Consider the following 18660-nt stretch of genomic DNA (forward strand, 5'->3'; position numbering starts at 1 on the left):
AGGGCTACTATATGCTGCTGCATAATTTGAAAAGCAGTGTGAGACAATAATAATGCTGCTGGCTCCTCATCTTTTTCCTTGCTTGTTGGGAAACTGCTAGTTTTTCACCTTATTCTCGTACATTTCACAGATGGTGTCACCTTACCACCAGAATGAGGGTTAATCTACAACAAGCATGGATAAACTTACTACAGCTTCTAAATTGTTTCTTTATGGAGATCTTTATTCTATAGACAAAGATAAAAGAAGGATCATGATGATCAACTTGTTATACTATCTTACTTTCAACAGTGTTGTGGAGACAGCAACAGGTCCAGCTGCTCAGTGGCGGCTGGCACAGTTCGGGATTGGTAGGCGAGGTGTGTAGAAAAATACCGCATCTCTCCTCTGTCGTCTCTCCATGTCTCTTGCCGACTAGTCCAGCTGGAACGGAAGCAGGAAGCACACAAGATCTCTTAAGCCAATCACAAGGCTGCTGTCAGCAGTTTTGTGATTGGTCTGAGCACCGTGATTTGGTGCTCAGACAAGGACTTTGAGCCTGTGCATGTTCACCACCCAGGCTGTAATACAGCCTGGGTGGAGAGCATGTTAAGTGCGCATGACTATTTGACGGGCCCAAGACAGCCATACAAACCGGCATGCGCACTTACAGAGTGCCCACGATTCCTCCTCCTGTTCTGTGAGCAAAGTAGCACAGCCCTGCCCGCCCCGTAAAACTGCCTCAGCCGGGAAAAATATTTTGAGTTAGCATCATTTTATTTTTCGCTTCTTACACATGCTTAGACAAAGCCATACCTGCGACATGGGGTGCTGACAGCTGCAACGCTAATCAGTAGTATGCTACTCCAGATTAACTAATCCCTAACAAAGTTTCATCTCTGGTCCAAAAGCTATTGATCCTGTTCCAAGGTATTTTATTGTCTGTCCAGAGCTAACATTATTTTCATTGAGTTTAGTTGAGGTTATGTTCGGAATATAAAGATACCTGAACTATTACCCAGTCCTACCTCCCTTTTTGTTCCCCACCCATTTCTTATACTCAGTAGAGCTGGTCGTCACTGTCTAGCTAGAGAACTGTACACATTGAAAAAAGAGAAAAGGTTTGAGGTAGGGTACGACAATCAAGGAGAAATATAACCTATTTTGCTTGATGGAAAGGTTAAAAGCCTCATAGGGGTGCTCTTGTTTTCCGTGGTAGAATGAGAATGCCATTTGTGAAAGGGTATTAATTTGTGATTATCAGCATCAGACAATTAAAGCCATAACTGTAAGTGCTGAGTGGATATGTCTAATTTTATTATTAAGAACTAGATCACCAACTAGACAAAAATTGACATGTAATATATTGCTGTTACAAGACATAAAAATCATGTCCAAATGCAAAAAGAAATTGTTTTATCAATGCTCGTTTAAGCTCTATTTGGCACTAATTTGCTGACAAGTTGTGTATGCTTCAGCTTTCATTTTTTTTAAATGGTATAATTAAAAGGTTAACGTAGGAGTTAATATGACTCTATACTGTTTTGCACCAAAACTAATTGAATTAGTTGCAAATGGGTAATACAATTAAAGTAGTATTGGGAAGAGGTCAAAAAATAAGATTTACCTGGGGCTCCAGAAATCCTTTAGATGGTTCTGATCAACTTTGATTTTGAGACCTTCTTCCAGAATTGTATCCATACTCCTCAGCATGTAGCAGACGATTACATCATATTAAAACTGTTTCCATGAAAGCCAAGCCATTCACATCTTGATACAACCAGGCGGTTATCAACAGCACAAGTGCCATCAAGCAGCAGTAGAAGAAATAGACACACGCACAGCTGTAATAGCATCTTATGTCCCTCAACTAGCTCCACTTCACCTGCAGCTCCTCCTAGAGACAGATGATGCATCATTACAAAAGCCTCCAACAAGGATAATTAATGTAAGTAAACAAAAAAAAATTAATACATAGATATTAAAGTAATATTAATTAAAAATATTCAATATTTTTTGCGTAGGGTAGCGGGCGGGTAAAATTTACTATTACCACTCCAGTAAGTGCAATAGTAGGGAAAGCGTTGGATAGCGGGAGTGTAATAATTACTATTCCCACTCCAGAGAGTGCAACAGTAGGGGAAAGCGTTTGATAGCAGGAGGGTGAAAATTACTATTCCCACTCCAGAGAGTGCAATAATAGGGAAAGCATTGGATAGCGTAGGGGTAAAAATTACTATTCCCACTCCCGAGAGTACAACAGTAGGGAAAGCGTTGGATAGTGGGAGGGTAAAACTTACTATTCCCACTCCAGTGAGTGCAACAGTAGGGAAAGTGTTGGATAGCGTAGGGGTAAAAATTACTATTCCCACTCCAAAGAGTGCAACAGTAGGGAAAGTGTTGGATAGCGTAAGGGTAAAAATTACTATTCCCACTCCAAAGAGTGCAACAGTAGGGAACGCGTTGGTTAGTGTAGGGGTACAAATTACAATTCCCACTCTAGAGAGTGCAACAGTAGGGAAAGCGTTGGATAGCGGGAGGGTAAAATTTACTATTCTCACTCCAGTGAGTGCAACTGTAGGGAAAGCGTTGGATAGCGTAGGGTTAAAAATTACTATTCCCACTCCACAGAGTGCAACAGTAGGGAAAGTGTTGGATAGCGTAGGGATAAAAATTACTATTCCCACTCCAGAGAGTGCAATAGTAGGGAAAGCGTTGGATAGCGTAGGGGTAAAAATTACTATTCCCACTCCAAAGAGTGCAACAGTAGGGAAAGCGTTGGATAGCGTAGGGGTAAAAATTACTATTCCCACTCCAAAGAGTGCAACAGTAGGGAAAGCGTTGGATAGCGTAGGGGTAAAAATTACTATTCCCACTCCAGAGAGTGCAATAGTAGGGAAAGCGTTGGATAGCGTAGGGGTAACAATTACTATTCCCACTCCAAAGAGTGCAACGGTAGGGAAAGCGTTGGATAGCGTAGGGGTAAAAATGACTATTCCCACTCCAAAGAGTGCAACAGTAGGGAAAGCATTGGATAGCGTAGGGGTAAAAATTATCATTCCCACTCCAGTGAGTGCAATAGTAGGGAAAGCGTTGGATAGCGTAGGGGTAAAAATTACTATTCCCACTCCAGTGAGTGCAATAGTAGGGAAAATAATAATTTGATATTTTATTAAAAATAAATTAATTATTAATACCCAAAAAAAGTATTACAATTAATTACCAACCACACAATATTTAATACTTAAGTAATTATACATACCAATATTTTAAAACAAAATTAATTACCTATTATGAATTAATTAACAACCAATTATTTTTCAATACCAAAAATTAATAAATACAATTAATACCAATTAATAATTAATTAATAATACATTAATTATCAATATACAAAAAATATTTCAAAAATTAATTATTTACAATTAAATTACTTCCCACCATATTCCCCTATAAACCCACAACCCGCTACAAATAATAAATTAATACAATTAACATAATTATCAATTAAACAATTAATACTAATTAATTACCAATTAATACAAATTATTTACCAATTAATAATTATTCAACAACTAATTAATTTTCAATACCAATTAATAATTACCTAATAACAATTACATTACTTCCCACCCTATTCCCCTATAAACCCACAACCCGCTACAGAAGTAAAATGCAAAATAAAATCAAAAATAATTAATAATTCCTAAAAATTATTATTTAATGTACTATAATTAAATTACTTCCCACCCTAATCCCCTATAAACCCACAACCCGCTGCGGACTTAAATTACACAAAAATTCAATAACATACAATTCATTACTTTAACAATATTCAAACATACATTCCAAAATTAATACATATTTTTAACACATATACTAACACTTAAAACACTATAAAAAATATCGATATTTTTAACAACTATATTATGACTGTCGATATTACTTACTTCTATATTATTTAAATCGATATTTCTTACCTGATTTTCGATATTCTTCACCGCTATATTTTGGACATTCGATATTCTGTCCATTCTATATTAAAAACTCGATATTCTGTCCTGTCGATATGTTTTTATTCGATATTATGTCTGTTTACCAGATTTCCACACTGGTAAACCTGCATTTTAGTAGTTAATCTGGGAGGAACAAGAGGTAGTGGCTGGAAAATCAGAACTTCTTACTACAGAAGGGGAAGGCTTCAAGGAAAAGTATTGATATTCTCAAACCACACTTCCCAAGTCACAACAGTTTTAAGAGTGACAATACTGCAGTAACTGTATCCAGCTTAGCGTTCGAGTAAGTCAAGCTCCTCACATTGCCACTCACTGGTACTGCAACACCCTCCATGCAATATACTGGTGGCTGGGACTTACAATAACATCCCATAGGAATTAATGTTAAATAAATAAAATTATTTTGACATATATATATATGTATATATATATATTATCTACTGGCGGTCGCCAGTAGATATTTATAGTTAGGACCGAGTTCCCATAGGAAATCTGAAAAATCTATTTTGAATAACTTTGGCGCCAATTGACGAATCCTCGCGAAATTTTCAAAACTAATGGGGCGCTCCGCTCAGCTCCTACCCTAAAAGTCTCGTGGTGATTCATCAAGTGGGGGCCGAGAAAAAAGGGGGGGTCCCAAAACGCGTTTTCCCCATGCATTTTCCCATAGGACCTTTAGTCGAAGGTACAGCCCGAACGGCTGAACAGAATTACTTGACATTTGGCAAAGAGGTAGTCCTCAGGTCAGGCATGTGCCTTTTGGATATATGGTGTCAATCTGTTCAGTAGTTCCTGAGAAAATTGCAGTTAAAAGTACATAAATATCTTTAGCGAGCGTAATTCTGATTGGTGGTTAGATGTCAGTCAACATTCGAATTGGTCGAAATCGAAATCAGGAAGTGTCAGACGCCATTTTCTGTGTCGCAGTGAAAAAGAAAGGTGGAGAACGTGAAAAGGGGGCAGGGTAGAGTGTTCCTGACCCCCTAGCGTTTTTTTTTTTTCAAAAATTCGCGGCGTGCGCGCACGGTGGCAAAAAATTAACAATTTTAATTAACAATTAAAAAATACATTAAAAAAATTACAGCACAGTATATTAGGAATATAGCTCTTCTTGGAGAAGTGAAGTGAGTTCTGAAAAGAACTGCTGTTTTTTGTCAAGAAGCAAAAAAAAAAAATGCATAAAAAAAAATATGAAAAACTGTTCACCAGGAACAAAAAAAAAAAGGGAAAAAAATTAGGGGGCGGAGCATGGGAGCATGTGTGCTGCTGTATCTTGTTCTCTATTAGGTTAATGCTGCTCTCACCATAACGGAGAACAGCATTGCACACATTGCACCGTATATGCACCTTCTTGAACAAAGGGTGCATATCCAGAGGGATCGAACCGGGTGAAGCTGCGGCTGCAGATGATGTGCTCGGCTGAGCTGCGGCTGCAGATGATGTGCTCGGCTGAGCTGCCGGAGGGTTGTCTCTTGCAACTCGAGTAGACGCCCGAGCATAAGCCACAGGATGCATTGCTTTAAAGTGCCTTATCATGGAGTAAATACTAAAGGAGTATTTTTTTTTAGGGTCTCCTCTAGATAAGACCACTCCACAAACAGTGCAGGTGACTTTAGGAGCATTCACCTTTTTCTGGCCCTCTGGAAAAGTAAAAAATTGCCAAATAAATGAGTCCTTTTGTTTTCTCTGCCTTGCTGGCACAAAGGTCTCCTCCTCACTCCCTGAAGATGTCTCCTGTTCTGCCATTTTCAGGTGCAGGAAAACAGCTCCTTCTCCCAGGAAATAAGAAGTATTAATGAGGGGAGTGGGTGTGGTGTTGGAAGATTCTGGAACTGAAATTACTATGAACCAATGAAAAGTGTTGTTTCGTGATCACGCATGACGCATGCATGCACGCACGGAGCACGCACGCATGCGCAAACGGAGCACGTACGCATGCACACACGGAGCACACACGCATGCGCACACGGAGACGGTGCGCGCACGGTGTGCGCACGGTGCGCGCACCGTTAAAAACTTTAAAAAAACAACAAAAAACTGTTTATAAGTTTATGGAAGATATAGGTTTCACACTTAGGAATTACCATTTTAAAAAAACCTAGCAAATTCACTGAAAAAACCATAGGTTTCACACACGTTATAGTTAGGAATTAGCATTTAAAAAACCTTGCAAATTCACTGAAAAAACCATAGGTTTCACACATGTTATAGTTAGCTGGACATTTCACTCGTAAAAAACCATTGAAATTCCCCCGTTATAGTTAGTTCAGGTAACTATAACTTGCGCGACCGCAATCCACTGCTGATGACGTCACATAGTTAGAAATTAGCATTTAAAAAACCTTAGAAATTCACTGAAAAAACCATAGGTTTCAGGGGCGTTCTAGTTAGCTGGACTTTTCACTCGTACAAAACCATTGAAATTCCCCCGTTATAGTTATAGTCATTGGAGATGTCATCAGTTAGTTCAGATAACTATAACTCGCGCGACCGCCACTCTATCACAAGGATGATGTCATCAGTGATGTCATGAGTGATGTCACTTACCATGTCATGAGTGATGTAATATGTGACGTCGTCAGCAGTGCAATGCAATCGCGCGAGTTATAGTTAGCTGAACTAACTATAACGGGGGAATTTCAATGGTTTTTTACGAGTGAAATGTCCAGCTAACTATAACATGTGTGAAACCTATGGTTTTTTCAGTGAATTTGCAAGGTTTTTTAAATGCTAATTCCTAACTATAACGTGCCTGAAACCTATGGTTTTTTAGGTGAATTTGTATGGTTTTTTAAATGCTCATTTTTTGAAAACATTTTTTATGGTTTTTCACAGTGCGCGCTCCCCGCGATGTAAAAAAAAAATTTCACGTTCGCCACCTCTCTTTTTCACTCTCGCACCCACAACAAACAAAATGGCGGTCGACACTTCCTGATTTTGACCGATTCGAACGTTGACTGACATGTAACCACCAATCAGAATTACGATCGCGCACGTTAGGGTGCGCGCACCGTGCGCGCACGGTGCACGCACGGTGCGCGACTATGGATATATGTGCTTTTAAATGCACTTTTCTCAGGAACTACTGAACAGATTGACTCCATATATGCAAAAGGCACTTCCCTGACCTGAGGACTACCTCTCTGCCAGATTTCAAGTAATTCTGTTCAGCCGTTCGGGCTGTACCTTCGACTAAAAGTCCTATGGGAAAATGCATGGGGAAAACGTGTTTTGGGACCCCCTTTTTTCTCGGCCCCCGCTTGACGAATCACCCCGAGACTTTCAGGGTAGGAGCTGAGCGGAGCGCCCCATTAGTTTTGAAAATTTCGCAAGGATTCGTCAACCGGCGCCAAAGTTATTCAAAATAGAATTTTCAGATTTCCTATGGAAACACGGTCCTAACTATAACTATCCACTGGCGACCGCCAGTAGATAATATATATCTATACATATATATATATATATATGTATATATATATATATATATATATATATATATATATATATATCGTCTAAGTTTACTGAGTGAAAAGAGGTTATGTCTGGAAATGAATAAAGTAACGGAGCAAGCACATAATCTTACACTGACAGCATTTAGAATGCAGCCTTATTTATGTTTGATAACAGGCGATTATGATAGATTTTTATTAATGCTTTCCGGACCACAAGAACCATAAGGCCATAAGAATGGCCACGCCCACTGGGGCAGGTACTTTGCTATAATAGGTGCACAAGAAACACTGCCCGGTGACTCACAATCAGCGCCACTGACGAAGGGAACGAGATTCCTGAAACGTGTTTGGCTTACCTGAACGGACTGAATTGGATGCTACTTCTTTGCTGAGAGCCTGTTTGCAAGTTGCCCAACAGGCCAGTAAACGCAGATTTTTAGAACGGGGATATTCGGAACATACTATTGACATATCTGTTGCGAAGTCAATGAAAACTAATAGACAGGAATTGCTTGATGTCTACAAACCGGCTGATCTCTCTAACAAGGCCATAGAGTGGATAAATCCCGATCCAGCGAATTCCCCTGCCAACTCATTCAGAATAATCACTGGATATAGTAAACAGCATTCGGAGTTATATAAAATCATTAATAGTAACTGGCCCATTGTCCTGAGCGATCCATTGATTGGCCCCACTCTACCTCGCAAAGCGTCTTTAACTTTTAGCAAGGCCCCATCGATGAGGGATAGACTGGTTGATACTAACCCGGAAACCATTGAAAAAACCTCATGGTTACAAACCAATTGGGGTTTTTTCAAATGCAAAACATGTAAATCATGTACACATGGCATAAACATGAAGAAATATAAGGATGCATTTAGTGATAAAGAACATCAAATCAGCAAGGTACTTACATGTAAGACTGAGTTTGCAATGTGCGTTTTACAGTGTCCTTGCGGATTAAAAAAGGGGGAAGCACGAAACACGCAGTGCACAAACGTTTATTACAACATCTCCGGACAATAGTAAATCAAGATAAAACTTACCCTGTTGCAAGGCATTTTAAAGAACATCACAACAGTGACAACCAGGGCCTCAAGTTTTATGTTATAGATGCAGTAAATGCCAACAGAAGAGGAGGTGACCGCGAGTCCAAGTTACGTAAATTAGAAACCAGATACATTTTGCAACTGGACTCGAAGCACCCAGGAGGCCTCAACATTACAGAAGATTTGCACACATGTTTATCTTAAATCAAAGTGGTGATTATTTATTATTGATAGTAGATCCCTTTGGGGACCTTTTAACTTTCTTAAATATTTATTGTTTTATCCATATACAGTAGATTTGGAGAAGTATATTCATGCTCTTTTTATATGAGACTTACACTAGCTGAACACATTTTGTTTGTCTCTTATATCGACGTATGAGTCTTTACCACTTTCTAGAAGACCTGTATGGATTCCAGGATTGGACCATATATCCATTTTCAACATGTATGCAATACTTCTGTTATTGATCGAAGTGAGCATCCCCCGAGTTAAGTGGTCCTCTATCCGGATAGTGATGACATTAAGGCTTTGTAAAAATATTTTTATAATATTTTTATAATATTTTTTTAAATTATTTATTAGCACGGGCTATTTTGAAATAGTATTAACTAAGTATAGCTGGGTTAGTTGGTCCCATAATCCACGAAAGAGAATAAGACATATACATTTACATTTTATATCACGTAACACATGGGTTCCATGTTTTTCCAAACAAATAACAATATGAGAGAAAAGATCTATATATTATAGAGTAAAAATATATAAAAATATTTTTTAGGGGGTAGATACGCAATCTGGCAATGAACAGAGAATATGAATATGTGCATTTAATCAATTGTAGTATTTAATACACAGACAATTTGGTTCAAAATGTTTTAAGTTCATTTGCACATATTTATAGAAAATAAGTACGCGAGCATTGTGTTTTGACACAATTTACTCATCTGGTATTTAACCCATGATTGTACACAAAAAAGATTAGACATAATCTGCAATTATTGGATTCAACCAATGATTACACACAAAAGAAGATTTTATTAAGGTACACAGCATCAGACCGCTCTGCTTATAATCGGGTGGTTGAACATCAAAGCGATCTCCGCACAACATGAGGTGTGCCCCACAGTTGTGAATTATTGAGATGATCTGGTACCTTATATCATTAGAGGCAATTCCAGTTACAATGACAGGGATTTGCGGGACCCCTAACTTTCACGCCTTGATGGGGGAACTCCCACAGTCGAAAATTAATATTATGTTCTATTCGACTGTTATACAGATTTGCACTACTTGCTGATTTGCACAATTGTTTTTAAATTGAAATCAATTGTATATTATCTAATGAATGAAGTTATTTTAACATGTGTGATACCTATAATATATTTGAAAATGCAATGTTTACACATGACCACGCAGTAGTATTTTTTCTACCTCTATTTTAAATTCAATCACATGCTTGAACTTTGAACACTGAATAATTTGCACTGTCACTTTAAATCTTGTGGTCTAACTCATTCACATTGTCATGTGAACAAGGCTCGGACGAGCCAAAACGTTATGGCGACATACCGCACGAAATAAATCTTTTGCATGAATTACCTGGTCCGTAGCCGTGAATGCTTCGAGGCTGATCTACGGAAGTTGGTGATATATATATATATATATATATATATATATATATATATATATATCGTCTAAGTTTACTGAGTGAAAAGAGGTTATGTCTGGAAATGAATAATGTAACGGAGCATGCACATAATCTTACACTGACAGCATTTAGAATGCAGCCTTATTTATGTTTGATAACAGGCGATTATGATTTTTATTAATGCTTGCCGGACCACAAGAACCATAAGGCCATAAGAATGGCCACGCCCACTGGGGCAGGTACTTTGCTATAATAGGTGCACAAGAAACACTGCCCGGTGACTCACAATCAGCGCCACTGACGAAGGGAACGAGATTCCTGAAACGTGTTTGGCTTACCTGAACGGACTGAATTGGATGCTACTTCTTTGCCGAGAGCCTGTTTGCAAGTTGTGAAACGCAATAAATGAACTTATTAACAGCCAGCAGCTTCTTTCCTTGGGGCTACCCTTTGCGTTGGATATATATATATATTACAGGGACGTTATAGTTAGGTTCACATCCTACACTACACACAAAACGATGGAAACTCAGCAGTTATGATTAGAGTTATCTGAAAAAACTATAAGCCGTGCCCTATGGTAACTATAACTTGCATCCCACGATGTGCAGTTTTCTTATCAATAATTTTATTGAAAATGTAGGAGAGATATTATCAATGATGTCATGGAAGTTGTTATATGTACTATGTGGGGTGATTAGCAGTGCATGGTGAGGTCATGAGTTATAGTTACCTTAGGGCATCAGTTAGAGTTCCTTCATATAACTCTAACTATAAGTGCTGAATTTGTTTGGTTTTTGCGTGGGTGAAATGTGAACTTCACTATAACGTCCCTGTAACCTTTGTTTTTTTTCATTGAATTTCTAAGGATTTTTTGTTAATTCTATTTCCTTTGATGTAATTTGAGAAATCATCAGTGATGTCACTGACCATGTCACAAGTGATGTAATATGTGAGATCATAGGCAGTGCATTGGCGGGGCATAAGTTATAGTTAGCTCAGCTAACTATAACTGCTGAATTTCACTGGTTTTGTATGAGTGAAATGTGATCCTAACTATAATGTTCAGGTAACCGTTGGTTTTATTGTAAATTTCTAGGTTTTTTAAAATTCTATTTCCTAATTTTAATGTCCACGTAACCTTTGTTTTTTTAGTGAATTCCTAAGGTTTAAAAAAACAAATCCTAACTATAACGTCTCCGCAACATTTGGTTTTTGAATGAATTTCTAAAGATTCTCAATTGTTATTTCTTAACTGTAACCTGCAACCTTTGAGAGTGAGTGAGTGAGTGCCTGAGTGTCTCAGTGGGTGTGTGAGGGAGTGCCTGAGTGTCTCAATGGGAGTGTTAGGGGGTGTGTTAGTATCTGTATGGGCCTGGGAGTGGCTGCAAGTTTTTCACTGAGTTTGTGAGTGGGAGCAGGAGTGTCTCAGTGGGTCTGTGAGTATGTGCATGAGTGTCTAAGTAGGTTCATGAGTGTCTGAGTGAGTGTCTGAGTGGTCTGCGAGTTGGAGTCTCCGTTCGTAAGCTGCATGCCCAAATGGCGTACCCATAGATCTGGTAAACCTAGATGTCTCTTTCTGGGGTTCATTACTTCTACTTCCTGCAAAGGTGCAGTAGCTCATCTTATCTATAAAAGGGGGCCCAAAGAAGATCGAGCCAGCTATAGATTAATAGCCATATTGGATTTTAAAGGGAAGGCATGCACCAAAAACGTATTAAGTAATCTGGCAAATTGGCTTAGGAAACAACTTCTAATACCTTTAACACAAACTGGATTCCGCCCAGGTTGCTCAATTGTCAATAACATTGTGGCTGCGACTCTTATTGTAAAAAAATAATTAAAAACAAAACAACATTACTTTGTGGATTATTCCACTACCTTTGACAAAGTGAATCAGCAAAGACTATGGGCAAAGGTCAAGAAGTGGGGAACTGACCCTTCCTTATTTCATTTCTTATCTAATTACATACGAATCAAGGCTGCAGGTAAGGCTATCCGCGACAATGCTTTGATTTCCAAATTCTGCACTGAGAATGGCCTCCAAGAATGATTGCATTCTTGCCCCCTTATTATTCTCTTTGTATACCGCTGATCAGACTGACTTTCTTGATTCAGCTCTTCATACCCCACCCAATGTGGGAGGCACAAGATTATCACATTTGTCCTATGCCAACTCTCCGGTGGTGATATTGTCGCAAACCCCAAACGGCCTACAGTACCTACTAATTAGTCTAAATGGATTCAACTTATAGAATGGAATAATTGGCTACCTTTAACAGACTAAAATTATGTTCTTTGGAAAGAAAATTAAGTCCATATGGTGGGATTTAGGAAATACTTTGAGCAAAAGAGTCAATCAATACGACATTTTGGAGCTACATTCGACAGTAAGCTATCCTGGACTAACCACCTATCCACAAGAAAGCTTAAGTTAGCTATGATCACAAAATCTATTTCAAGATTTTCCAACCTATTCAGTGGCAGAGCTATCAAACCATCACTGAAAGCACTAAATATGAAACGTATTGCATACTTACTTTAGGCATCACTTGTCTTAAGTAACGAGGCTATAGCCAGTCTCTATAAAATCTATACCCTGCGTGTATGTAATTTTCTGCATCTCTGCACAGCAACTCCACACTGTGTGATCAGGCTCAAATTGAATTAAAAATCTTTGAGGTCAATGCACTGTAGAAACTGTTTGAATTATTCTTGTGGCCTTTGCAGGGGCAGATCCATCAACTTTAAAATACCTAATCCATCAGGAACTAAAGAAAACATCATATAAGAATATGGAACTGAATGTTATGTAATCAGATACGGCTTTAGAAACACACAATTTACCAGATCTAGAGTCACTGGCAAAGTTAAGTCAACGGCACAAAAAAGTCTACTTCAAGGGATCTTAATTAGCAGAGAGAGGGATAACAACTTGGCCAAGTCACAACAATATAAACACATGGACTTAGTTTCTGGTACTCTCACCTCACAGAGTCAACAGTATCCAGGTTCAAATCTGCCTGGAATGTTTAAATACAATTCCTAAAATTTAGACTGTTTAACATTCTCATCTATGAATTTGAGGGGAATGGAACCCAGTGCTTAAAGGAAAAACTGCTTCTTGACTCAGTGGGCTTACAACTGAAACCCTTTTGCACATTCTATGTATTTGCCCCAAACTTTTGTATTTAAGAAAAAAGTACTTACCACCGATTTTTAACAAGGCGAAAATAAGATCATCTGTTGAGGCCGTAGGTATTGTTTTAGTGTCAGAGATAATAGTGCAACAATATATCTAATTAAATTTTTAGACAACGTTTATAAAGCGTTAGTCTTCTGAGTTAGCAGCAGTTTTAATCATTGAGTTAGCAACAGTTTTTATCATTGATCTTAACTTATACATGTCTAGAACTTTTTAACCATCACATGATATTTGCACCAATTGTGATTTTTTTTTTTAATGTAATCATTTGATTAATACAATAAATTTCACTACTGGTACTTCTACCAATAACATTTGGATAACTTGTGCCCCTCTGTACACAGTCTTCTCACCCCACTCGCCAAACTAAATTAACTATAACTTACCACTGTACAATGAAATGTGTTGAGGCAAATCATGTAATTTGAGATGTGATAAGTGTTGTTATTAATGCCATGATTTTACATGCTCTAACTTCTCTAGTGTGCAAGGGTATAGGTAGTGTTTGGAGAAGGGATGAGTTTTAGGTAATGTAGTGTGGGGAGTGAGGTGAGAAGACTGTGTACGGAGGTGTGCAAGTTATTTGAATGTTAAGGAGGTGCATAAGCATAAATGTGAGTTATAAGTATGACGTATATTAGTTTGAAAGTGGCGCTCAAATGATAAAGATAAGATATGGCTTTAACTGTAGAGTTTCTAATGTTTGTGTGGTTTAAGTTGGGTTTGTATAACAGGCCGGATACAGCTCCAGATTACTCCTGCAAAAGTTTTACCTCTTCAGGTTTTATGTCGGGCGATCGATGCTTGCTGTGTGAAGAGGCAGGCTGGCGGCAGCTCACACTGAATTTTGATGAAGACGACACCGTTCTAGTTTGAATTGGTCCATTTGTGGCTGTGAAAAGCCTAGGAGCTTGATTTCTAGAGCCCGTGGGCCAAGCCAAGGGTCCAGGACCTGAGAGGTACCAATTGGGGGCTCAAGAACTTGCTGAAGATGGGATCAGGAGCTGTTGGATAACCTTTTATGTTCCTGAGGCTCAGATCAGGAGGCCTGTAGACTAGCCCTTGCAGTCACTCTGAGTTCATGAATTCAAAATGGGTTGTAGGTCCAGTGCTTCCCTAGGCAAGAGGGCAGCAGGTCAGCACAACAAGGCTGTAGCTCCTTCAGAGTAGCAAGCCAGCAGAGTGGCAGCCCTTGTAGCAGCACAACAGTTCTTCTTCCTGGCAGAGTATCTGCATGTCCAGAAATGTACTGATGTGGTTCTGTCTTTGAAGTAGGCGGGAGCCTCTATAGGCATGCCTTTGAAGTGCAAACATGCCCTGCCTTCCCTGCCCTGGCTCCAGACTAACTACTGGTGGTATGCAGCACCATGTGTGGAGGCCGAACACAGCCTATCCAGGTTTAACTGAAGCTAGTCCCAGCGCCTCCCTTCCATCCTGCCACTAATTGCCCATCCAATCAAGCCTAAGCTCCCATTCTGTGTGGCTATGTAGAAGGAATAGACAAAGCCCAACTGCCAACTCACCCAATGATATGACCAGAGACAAGCTGTAGACACCAAATTGTTAAAGCAAGAACATTTAACCTCCTAAACGTGGCATTTTCAGAATTGAAATTTAAAATGCGACTTCACCGTAAGTTAAGATTTTAAATTGTGATTCCAGAGACAGCAAACATAACCTGGTCATCTCTTCCCATTTGAAAATTACCCATATCAAATTTAATAAGGTAACTCCAATGTTATCCTATGTGAGAGATAGGCTTTGCAGTAGTGAAAAACTAATTTAAGAGTTTTTCACTACCAGGCCAATTAAAACTTAAAAGTCGTGTTCTACCTTTTAAATACTCTGCACACTGCCCTCTGGGCTGTCCAGGTCCTACCCTAGAAGTGTCTTATGTGTATAAAACAGGAAGGTTTGGGCTTGGCTCTACAATGTCAGGCCTCAGACATGTTTAAAGTGCTACTAAAGTGGGTGGCACAATCAGTGCTGCAGGCCTACTAGTAGCATTAAAGTTATAGGCCCAGGGTACATGTAGTGCACTTCACTAGGGACATATAAGTAAATTACATATGGCATCTGGGTATAATACCATGTTTGAAGCAGAGAGCACAAGCATTTTAGCACTGGTTAGTTGTGGTAAAGTGCACAGAATCCTGAGGCCAGCAAATATGAAGTCAGCAAAAACAGGAGGTCTGAAGGCAATAGTTAGGCGGAACCATGCCAACAATACCAGGTCTTGCATACATTATCTTTGATTGCTGATTCATCTGGTAATTCCTTTTACAAGTAGTATCAGATATGCCGGACCACTACTAATTAGGCTCCAAGTAACACTAAGCAGCGATTATAAAGCCTCCACTAGTTTATTAGTTCTTTTGTGCAAGACTTTCCTTGATCTATGTGCTGATTTGAATAAAGTTTTTGAAAGTTTCTGACAATGAGTATTTTGAACAAGAGTTTGTGACCTGAGAGTGGGAATTTGAGGGTTTTGGATGAGCATGTGGTTAGTGGTTGAATATGAGAGTTTGAGGGCTTTATATCCTCCATGGGTAGTGAATGATTGTTTGATGGCTTAGAATAAACATGGAGTGCCTCACAATTAGGAGTGTTTAAAGAATGCGTTTAACATTGAGGATTCTGAACAAGAATTTGACATTTTTGAATAACAGCCTTTACATTGGAAAGACATCTGACCTCATGAAGATAACACATTTTACTATTACAGTATTCAGTAATGTCCAAATGTCTACGAAATATATGTACATGAGAAAATTATACAAATCATCCATACAGAGGACTTCAATAATAGCTTTAAGGATAGGAAGGAATGATCATCCTTGAGAATAAGGTTTTTAAGACATTTAGGTTATTAATGGAACAGGTGTACGGACGAAGCCATTTAAACAAGGATAGGGGACAACATTGCAGTGTTGTGAAATCCAAGGCATGAAGGTAGACCTTAATATTAGAACTTATGTCAGGTTGTTTTACTGGCTATTTTTAAGATGTGTGAAGTTGCATAGACATCTTACTGGCAACTGTGCATAGTTTAAACTTAGCAGGCTTCATAAATTGTAATCCTTACGATTGTTTTTTAAACTACAGCTTCATAAGACCTTCACAGCAGCAGGGAATATTTTCCAGCTACTTTTGAGGAGCTACAAAGCACATCAGTGGACTGGCACCCAAAGGCATCAGTTCCATGTTAGGATGATCACCCTTCAACTTTCTCCCACACCAATTTCTCCAACTTTCCCCTGCCCCAACTACAGCTAGGCATGGACATCGATTCATCAAAAGGTCAGGGGTAGCGAGAGTGACAGCACATGCCTTGAGACCCCCGCCTGATGTTACAGGAAGTGACATCACACAGACTTTGACCTTGTGACATCACAGGAAGTGACATCACCTGCCCTTTGACCCACTCCAGTGATGTCACAGGAAGTGACATCGCAAGGATTTGACTTGATGTCATCACAGGACGTGACATCATATGACTTTTGTGACCCTTGAAATCATAGGAAGCAACATTGCATGAAATTTCCTTGGTGCAGTCACGGGAAGTGAGGCATCTATCCTTTGATTACTTACATCACACACAGAGCATGCAAAATCTCTACAAATACAAAGAAGTACTATATAATCAGACATACTTGAAATCCTATTGAAAATGCAGTTACATATATTGTTTCAGTTAGTATCTTCAGATATGCAATTGAGATAATGTTGCATGATTAAGAACCTATCAAATAGTGTACAACAATGGAAAATGCACTAGTCAAGTTGAAATCAGCCATTATCAAATAACTTAAATATGGGAAGATTGATTGACCTATATAGTTCAAGACAACTTCACTTTGTCATTTGTTTTAGAAACTAAGAGTACCATGTAATTATATCTCAGTCTTGGAACGTAGATAACAGTGCTATTTAATGCAGGCCAAATTCTTCCAGCCATCTTCCTTTCCATGACATGGAATACATACTTCTAAACCTGTGGAGCCATTGAACCTTTCCAGGTTACTTCTAAATCTGTGAAGAGATGTGAATCAAAAGTTCTAATTATAGAAGGCTTTGTCATGTTAATGACCAATGATCTCGGGCTAATAAAACAAGTCTTCATCCCATTTCCACGTACAGGATCTCTCTAGGGAACTGTAACTTAGAGAGAAGGCACTTTATACGTTACTGAAACATCAGGATCATTGGCTCGTTAAACATGGTCCACTGAGGAATGGGACAGTGAAATGAAGATAAGTTGATGTAACTGGCATATATCACTGTACGTTCATATAGCTGTCCCAATTTATTAAGGTAACACAATTTGGGAAACTTCTGTCCCGCTAAAAGAGACCGAGCGTTATGACCTCAAATGGCTCTGCCATACAATAAAAAGAATCGAAAAGTGGCACAAGAGAGTAACGTTGAGGACACGTCCATATATTATTGAATAAGCTAATTTTTATTGGGGGTCTGCGCACTGCAATTTGTGAGGAGTATCTCTGGACATTATATAGATAGGTCAGCAAGCGTTCTGAATCTCTATAATTTTATATGTTCTATGGAGGCAGAGCGATATGGCTAAAGAAACAATCGTAACCTATCTGCCTCCTATTTTCCCTGTTTGCCCAACTAAGGCAAATCTTTAAAGAATATCTAAAGCATTCTGGGGACTGCAAGTGTCTATTTAAAACTTGCCAAACCTCCTTCAGTGCCTCAGAGTACTCACCTTGCATTCACCGCTTCGGATAACACAACTTCCCTCACCAGCTGCGCTGTTCTCCAGAACGCTGATTAAATAGCTCTCGAGTGGAAGTGTCATAAGATCGACTTCCTTGTGTGTATCCAATTGGCGGCATCTTAAACTAGTGCAGTCACATCTAAAGATATACACACATTGTACACATCTCCAGCTAGTATTAATCATATGGGTATATCTAATCTGATTATCAGAAACCCAGATAATGAGCTTTAGATATCAGCTTCCCATTCTCTCACAGCATTATTACCCCAGACCTCTAAGGCCCTTATGAGATTGATAATATCGAGTGGGAGTGTCCACAAATCCACTTCTTTTAAGTATCTGGATGGCAGCCATGTTGGAGCAGAGGTCATATCTCGTATATTGCACCCATTATGCAGGAGACTAATTAAAGAACAATCTCTCAGCTAGTGAATGCGAGCATGCAGAAATCGACTTCCTTTGGTATGTCCTTTGGTATGTCTGGGTGGCGGCCATACTGGAGCAGAGGTCATAAGCCGGGGGTTGCAAGCAAGGTGGCAGGGGTCGCAGTTGTAACCCCTGGT

General features: G+C 39.0%; 1 protein-coding gene across 2 annotated transcripts in view; it reads left to right on the plus strand.

The window, feature by feature from the left end:
• Positions 1 to 18660, plus strand: part of SH2D4B (SH2 domain containing 4B) — a 1373617-nt gene that overhangs the window by 151129 nt on the left and 1203828 nt on the right. The gene's annotated exons all lie outside the window — the stretch shown is intronic.

Source organism: Triturus cristatus, chromosome 1_2 (genome assembly GCF_964204655.1).
Source record: "Triturus cristatus chromosome 1_2, aTriCri1.1, whole genome shotgun sequence".
In the NCBI taxonomy this organism is placed as follows: Eukaryota; Metazoa; Chordata; class Amphibia; order Caudata; family Salamandridae; genus Triturus; species Triturus cristatus.